General features: G+C 35.6%; 1 pseudogene; it reads left to right on the top strand.

The window, feature by feature from the left end:
* Window positions 1-3465, top strand: part of LOC113262323 (uncharacterized) — a 142306-nt pseudogene extending 138841 nt beyond the window's left edge.
* Window positions 3466-8635: the final 5170 nt, after the last annotated feature.

The following is an 8635-nucleotide window of genomic DNA, read 5'->3' on the forward strand; positions in this document are numbered from 1 at the left end:
TGCTATTTGTTCATGGTGTACCTAGAAGTAAATTAGGTAAGAAACCTACCAAATTCTTACCCAATCTGTAAGCAGAAAAATTCTAGGTAAAGGGAACAAAAGTCTAACTTGAATCACAAAAACAGAGTCATAACCCTTCAGTCAATTGCTAGACTTGAGCCAATTTACAGTTTAGAACCCCTTAAATGAAGGGAAGCCTGGTTTCCCTTGAGGAAAGACTACGGTACACTTCCAAAATTTTATGCTATTATTATTTCTCCTAGCCTTCCCCAAAGGAAAAACTCTGGCCTTTTACTTGAATAGTTGTACACTGAGGGAAAGGAAATAATCAGGCTTTTCAGACAGTACTGGATACTGGTCTGACCTGACACTAATTCTGGGCGACCCAAAATATCACTGTGGCCCACAATGAAGGTAAGGGCTTATGGGGGCCAGGTGATCAATGGAGTTTTTGTGCAGGTCTCTCTCACAGTAGGTCCAATGGTCTCCTGAACCTATTTCCAGAAGCAATACCACATTTCAGAATGGATTGCAAAGATTAATGCCACCACCAACAATGTGAAAAATGCAGGGGTGGTGACTCCTACCACATCTCCATTGAACTCACCTTTTTTGGCCTTTGTAGAAGATGGCTGATTTTGGAAAATAACTGTAAATTTTTACCAATTGGTAATTCCAACTGCAGTTGCTGGAAGAGATGTGGTCTTATTATTGAGTGAATTAACACATTCCCCCATACCTTGTATGCAGCTATTCATCTGGCGAATACTGTTTTCTCCATTCCTGTCAATAAGATCCACCAGAAGTAGCAAGGCCAAGAATACACCTTCACTGTTCACTGTTTTATCAACTCTTCAGCCCTATGTCATAATTCAGTTTGCAGGGATCTTGGTCACCTTTCTCTTCCACAAAGAAATCACACTGGTTTATTATATTTCTAACTACCATAATTGGATCAAATGAGCAGTGAGTAGTGACTTCTCTAGACTTATCGGTAAAACATTTATATGCTAGAGCGTGGGAAATAAATCTGACTAAAACTTAGGGACTGACCTCAGTGATATTGCTAAGGGTTGTAGAATGTGGGTCACTTTCATTTTGAGCTATCCCTTCAAAGGTAAAGGATAAGTCATTGCATCTGGTTCTTCTACAAACAAAAAAGAGGTACAACACCAAGTGGGCACCTCTTTGGATGTTGGAGGAATCATGTTCATTTGAGTATGTTACTTAGGTCTATTTATCAGATGACTTGAAAAGCTGCTAAATTTGAGTGGGAGCACGAACAAGAGAAGGCTCTGCAATAGGTCCAGACTGCTATATAATCTCCTCTGCTGCTTAAGCCATATGATCCAGCAAATGCAATGATGCTTGAAGTGACCATGGCAGACAGAAATTCTCTTTGCAGTCTTTTGCAGGCCCTGTTTGTAAATCACAGCACAATCAAAGCTTTGTTGTCCTCCACAGATAACTACTTTTCTTTTGAAAAATAGCTCTTGGACTACTACTGTGCCTTAGTAGGGAATGGAGGGACCAATGCTTAATCACAGGACAGCAAGTTGCCATGCAACCTGAGCTTTCAATCATGAACTGAGTGTTATCGAACCTATAAAGCCATAAATCTGGACATGCACAGCAAAACTCCATTAGCAGACAGAGGTGGTATATCCATGTTTGGGCCCAAATAGGCCCTTAAGGCACAAAGAAGTTAAGTAAAGAAGTGGCCCAAATGTCCATGGTCCCTGCTCCTCCCATACTGCTTTCTATTTCCCAGCTTGTACCTATGGCCTCATGGGGAGTTCTCTGTGATCAACTGGTGGTAGCAGAGAAGATTCAAGCCTGGTTTACACAGATTCTGCATGATATGCAGGCACCACCTGAAAGTGGTTAGATACATTACAACCCTTCTGTGGAACATCCTTGAAGGAAACTGGTGAAAGAAAATCTTCCCAGTGACAGAACTTTTAGCAGGCATCTGATTATTCGCTTTGCTAAGAAAGTAAAAGAGGTAGACATGTGATTATATGCTGATTAATGGGCTCTGGTTAATGGTTTGGCTGGCTGGTTAGGGACTTGGAAGGAACATGATTGGAAAATTGGCACCAAGGAAGTTTGGGTGAGAAGTATATGGTGAAACCTCTCTGAGTGGGGAAAAAAAAACATGAAGGAATTTCTGTCCCATGAAAATGTCAATGAAAGGATAATCTCAACAGTGGAAAATTTTAATGATCAAGTAGATAGGATGTCCTGTTTCATGGATAATCATTCATCTTTCTCCAGCCACCTTCGTCATTGCCAAATGGACTCATGAGCAAAGTGGCCATGGTGGCAAAGAAGGACATTATGCATGGGAACAGCAGCATGGACTCCTGGCTGCTGCCACTGCTGAGTGCCCAATCTGCCAGTATCAGAGACTGACACTGAGCTCCCAATATGGCACCATTCCCTGCATATTCAGCCAGCTACCTGGTGGCCAATAGATTACATTGGATTGCTTCCATCATGGAAAGGGTAGCATTTGTTCTTACTGGAATAGACTCTTACACTGGTTATGGGTTTTCTTTCCCTATACGCAAATGCTTCTGCCAAACTACTATCCATGGACTTACAGAATGCCTTATCCACAGTCATGGTATTTCGCACAACATTGCTTCTAATCAAGGAACCCCACAGTGAAAAGAAGTACAACAATGGGTCCACACTTACAGAATTTTCCCTGGTCTTATCATTTTCCCCACCAACCTGAAGCAGCTCTTTTGATAGAGCAGCGGAATGACCTTTTGGAGACTTAGTTACAGAGCCAGTTGGGTGGCAATACTTTGCATGGCTGGTACAAGGTTTTCTAGAAAGCTGCATATGTATTAAATAAGTATCCAATACATGGTGTTTCTCCAGTAGCCAGGATTCATAGGCACAGGAATCAAGGAGTAGAAATTAGAGTGACACCACTCACAAGAAAAATATTTGCTTCCTGTTCTCATGAACTTACATTATGCTGGCCTACATGTCTTAGTTCCTGAGGGAGGAATGCTTACACCAGGAGATACAACAATAATCCTACTGAATTCTAAGTTAAGATTGCTACTTGGCCACTTAAAATTCCTCATGCCACTGAATCAACAGGCAAAGAAGGGCATTGCAGTGTTGGCTGGGGTGATTGATCCTGACTACCAAGAAGAAATTGGACTATTACTCCCCAGTGAAGGTAAGGAAGAATATTTGTAGAATACAGAAGATCCCTTACAGTGTCTCTGAGTATTACCATACCCTGTGATTAAGGTCAACGAAAAACAAAAACAGCCCAATCTAGACACAGCTACCAATGGCCCAGGCCCTTCAGGAATGAAGATTGTTGAGGAACAATGACCAGCTGAGGTGCTTGTTGAAGACAGAGTTAATACAGAATGGATAGTGAAAAAATGAAGTTATAAATATCAGCTATAATCACATGACCAGTTACAGAAATAAGAACCATGATGTCATGATTATTTCTCATCTTACTCTTAAGTATGTTTGTGCACTTGCACATGCATGTACAACAAATATTTATTTTCTTTCCTCTATTTTTCCATGATCATGCAATACAAGATGGACTTGCTTTCTATATAGTATTAATTTTACATCATAGCTTTAAGTCACAGGATATCCAGTAGTGTAACTTACCACCTTTCACGGACTTTATCTCTTTTGCTGAAGAAGGGTTAGTACAATTTTGGTTTTATGCAAGATAGTTGTATCATGTTAAGTAGAATTAAGACCTTGTTTTACAATAATAAAGATTTCTTTAAGTTTCCGGAGGGGAGGCAGGTGGGGGAATGGAGTAACTGGGCGATGGGCATTAAGGAGGTCACGTGATGTGATAAGCACTGGGTGTTATATACAATTGATGAATCACTGAACTCTACCTATGAATCTAATAATACACTATATATTAATTAATTGAATTTAATTAATTAAAAATAAACAATAAGTAATAAAAATAAATAAAAATAAAAGAAACTTCTTATCATGTAACACTACATGTGGAAAAATTATGAAACTGAGATAAGCCAAATTAAAAAAAAAGAAATTAAACTAAAATCATGACTCTTATGAGTGTTCTGACTTTGGCCTAGGAGATTGCTTTCCTCTAATATTTCAGCCTTATTTGAAGTGCTCACTGCATTTAACACTTAGGTCTTCAGTTCCATCTGTAGAAGATGAATGTCACCTTAAATGTTATCTAAGAGGCTCCTTGGCTCTTGCATTTTCTTAATTAATAGAGTGCTTCATGAATTAATGTTACTTAATAATAGCCACCTAATTTCATAGTCCTTTGGTTATGATTTCCTTTTAAATCTCAAATGTTAATAAAGATATTCCACATTATACATCACTTTCCCTGCTTCCCATCTCCACTCACCACAGGTAAAAATCTTAGAAGTCCCACAGCTATAACTTTCCAAGAACTATCAGTAATCAACCTACTATCAATAATGGGGTCTTCATTGCCATATGACTCAAAGACCACTTTCAAGTCCCATTGTTAGAGTCTGTGTCTTAGAATCATCATGATCCCAACTATCTGAGGTTAATTAAGTTCCCTAGAAGCAGAGCTTAAGACAAGAGCTCTTGCGGGAAGTGATTTGTTGAGGAAATTCTCTTATAAAAAGGGAATGGAAGAAGCAGGGCAGAACAAAGGAAAAAACTCTAAAGTAAGTGATCTTAGCTGGAGACTAGCTTCAGTCTGATTTCATGAGAAGTTCTGTTGCACAAACTGCATACAGAGTCAGCCTCAACTTAAAGAGAGAGAACTAAATTTTCTACCACACCTTCAGTTCAATAAGTCATTAGCCTGACTGTCCCAGGAAGAGGGTAATCATAATCTGGGTGAAATGGCTCCTGTTTGGCTGCATCAACTTTCTAGAGAACGTGGTGGTTATAAGCCTTTAGCACTAACGTTCTTAACAGCTGGGTAATGTGTTTATGAGAGTCCTTGCAGGACACCAATAACATCACTAACAAAGCAAGGGTGTGGAGAAATGACTTTTTTTTCTTTTGTTTTGGTAATGATGGGGAAAACGGTGTAATCACTGGAAGGACATTTGGAAATAATACTGCAAAAGAGAGTAAAGCAACATGTGTTTTGATACAGATGCAAATAACATAATTCACAATGGAGAACTAAATTATCTTTGACAAAGCAAATCTACTCTGGTGAAATGTTCCTATGGAAATACGTATAAAAGTCTGACTATAACTTTACAACAATGCTTATAAAACCGTGTTTATAAGAGCAAAGTTTTTTTAAAAATTAAAATTGTAGGAATTGGGGATTGGTTAAATAATTCCATATATTGTGGTATATTATGATAGAAATATTAATAATTCACTATGTGATTTACATGAAAGAAAAAATTAGCTGTTACATTTTTTATTATAATATTTGTTGTTTTGCATCCCACAGAATCTCTCTGTATAAGAAAAAAGAAACACATTTGAGGGCTTTTAACATATTCTAAAACAGTATAAGACTCAAAATTTCCCAAGACCCATGGGTCTCATGAGATTTGCACCCAAAGTTTAAAGGCAGCTATGCCAGGAGGATATTTTGGGCATGGCTGACTCTAGCCAGATCATACTGCTGTGATGTTATTTACAATGTCCATTATAATTGACAGGATCTATACACTACAGGATGTTAAATATTTAAAATATTATTCATGTTTGTAGGTTTTTAAAAAATTTTGGCTTATTTCAATTTCATAATTTTCCACAATATATTGTTTATGTAATAAAAAGTATAATATTTTTATTTACAACATGGAAAAAAGTAAGAGCTTTTTGTTCAAATCAGACTCAAATGCTTATTTTAGAAAGTCTATTATTATGAAAATATGTGGTTTAAGTGTCTTCAATATGCTCAATTTTATGCAGCAACTATAATTGGTATAGTTTTCTTGATCTCATGAATCTTTTCAGTATATTCTAATAAAATATTTCCAGTGTTTGAAGGAAAGGAAGAAAATGAATGTTGACATGAAATTTTACTCTTTAGAACATATTTATTTAATTTGGTATAAAAATGCAGATGTGTAAAATGGATACAAGAAGATAAGACCAATATGCATATGAAGGATAGCCACTATTTACCCAGAAAAGGAACATTATTGCCACCCATTGGGTGAAGGTGAATTGGTGCTCTAATAAAAAAATAAATAAATAAATAAATAAATAAATAAATAAATAAATAATAAAAGTTGTTTTCCTGCTGGCTTTAGAGTTAACAAATTTCATCACTTTAGCTTCTAAGGTGACAGCACGTTATTGCTACCTTTACTTAGAGACAGGTCAAAGTTTCAGTAGCTATAGGTCAAAATTTGATGGGAAATGATTCTTCAAAACAGTTTTATTCTCTAAATGATTAGATCCCAATCCATTATTTCTCCTTCTCAGTAAAAATGGCTAAGAGAACAAGCTTTCACTATACATCACTTCTTTCTTATTAGTCTTCAAAATTCACATCTGATTGATAATATAACATGGGATTTAAGTACAAAAATAGATATATAATCAAGATTTCACAAACGAAGCAAAGAGAATACCATAAAAAGAAGAACATGGTATTTGACATTGCTGATTTCATGGTCAAAAGCCTCCATTCTTCTTTTTGATAATACATCATTTTTCCTTTTGCGATGATATATACAGGTGTTTGCCTCCAAGTACGTTAGGAAATGGGACAGAGTCCTGCTCTTACCTCCTCACTTCTGCCAATGGTCAATTACGTGACTTAATCTCAAGAACAACAACAAAAACACTTTTAAGAAACTGAATTTTGAGTGAGGCTTGCAAGAAGAAAAACAATGACATGGCTAGGTTAATGTCACACTTGAAATATTAAATAATTCTGGGAAGGTGATTGTTATCACATCCACCTTTCATTCTCTAACTTGACCAATGCAAATAAATAACAGAGGAATAAATACTGTAAGAATAGTTTGCTGTTATTTCAAATGTGATATATTTATTGTATCAATCAATTCAGTTTATGACAATTGGAAAGCACATAGTGAACAAGAAAATGATTTTTCCCCTACACTTAGCTAGACTAAAAACACCTAAATAATTTTGCTTTCATTGGGTCCTGGTAGCTTACACCTTTAACATGTTACCTTAGACATATGTGAACTCTTTTAACTCTCTGACATAATTTAGCCCAAATTCAAAAGATACCATATATATCCACTGAATTGGTGACATAGTGCTTAATATTGAATATGGAAAGTATGAAGTAGCAGGTACACAACTTGACATGGTAAGCCATATACACGCCAGTGAATTGGAAATTAATCCCACAAAATGTTCAGAAGCTATCAGTGAAATTTCTAAGTAAGAATTATGTGATCATTTTGAAATAATTTTTTGCTGTTGATTCAGTTAGGAACAAGCTGAGTGACATAGTTGTACAGTTAAGATTCTGGGAGCTTAATTAGTTTAAGATAACATTGGAAGAAAATTTGACTCTTTTACCTAGGAAGAAGGAAAGTCTTTGTTTGCAGATCCTATATAATAGTATTCATAAAAAGTCGTGAAGAGTCCATCAAACAACTGTTAGAACTGTTCAATGAATTCGGTAAAATTATAGGATACAAAATCAACATATAGAAAACAGCTGTATTTCTATACACTAAAGACAAAGTCTCTGAAAAAGAAACAAAGATAACAGTCCCATTCACAATAGCAGCAAAAGCAATACAGTACTTAGAAGTAAATTTAACTAAGGACATGAAAGTCTTGTACACTGGAAATGATAAGATTTTAATGAAAAAAAGTGATAAAACAGAAATAAGTGGAAAGATACCACATGTTGGAAGATCTAATATTGTTAAAATATAATAATATTGTTATTTCATAGTACCTAAAGCTATCTATAGACTATCAAAATTCCAAAGGCATTTTTTATAGAACTAGAAAGAACAATCCTAAAATTTGCATAGAACCACAAAAGACTTGAAATAAACAAAGCAATCAGGAGGGAGAACAATCCCGGAGGCATTACACGTCCTAATTTCAAACAAAAATACGAAGCTGTAGTAACGAAAACATAGACGGAGAGCAATGGAACAGAATAGAGAGCCCAGAAGTAACCCAGTACTTATATGGCTAATTAATATTTGACAAGGAAATCAAGGATACTCAATGGGGAAAGTATATTCTCTTCAATAAATGGAATTGGAGAAACTGGATAATTACATTAAAAGAATAAAATCAGACCCCTATCTTATATCACTCACAAATATTAACTTGAAATATATTGAGGACTTAATCATAAGACCTGAAAATATAAATTTCCTAGAAGAAAACATACGGATGTGTTAACAAGGAAGTTCATACAAAAACATTATATGAAACAGTAGTTAGTACTAATAGTAACAACAAAAAGTAAAAACAAAATAAAGCAAAACATAGAGATCCTAAATGCTGTCAGAAATGAAATGAACAAACAACATCTGTGATATCCATGGTATAGCATATTATACAGCATTTAAAGAATATAGGTATGCTTTCAATGGACTAAAATAGAAAAATTTAGAAGATACAGGATTCAATGAAAAAATCAAATTATAAGCAAAGTGTAGAGTAGCATGCCCTCTAT

This window comes from Ursus arctos, unplaced genomic scaffold (genome assembly GCF_023065955.2).
Source record: "Ursus arctos isolate Adak ecotype North America unplaced genomic scaffold, UrsArc2.0 scaffold_9, whole genome shotgun sequence".
Lineage (NCBI taxonomy): Eukaryota > Metazoa > Chordata > Mammalia > Carnivora > Ursidae > Ursus > Ursus arctos.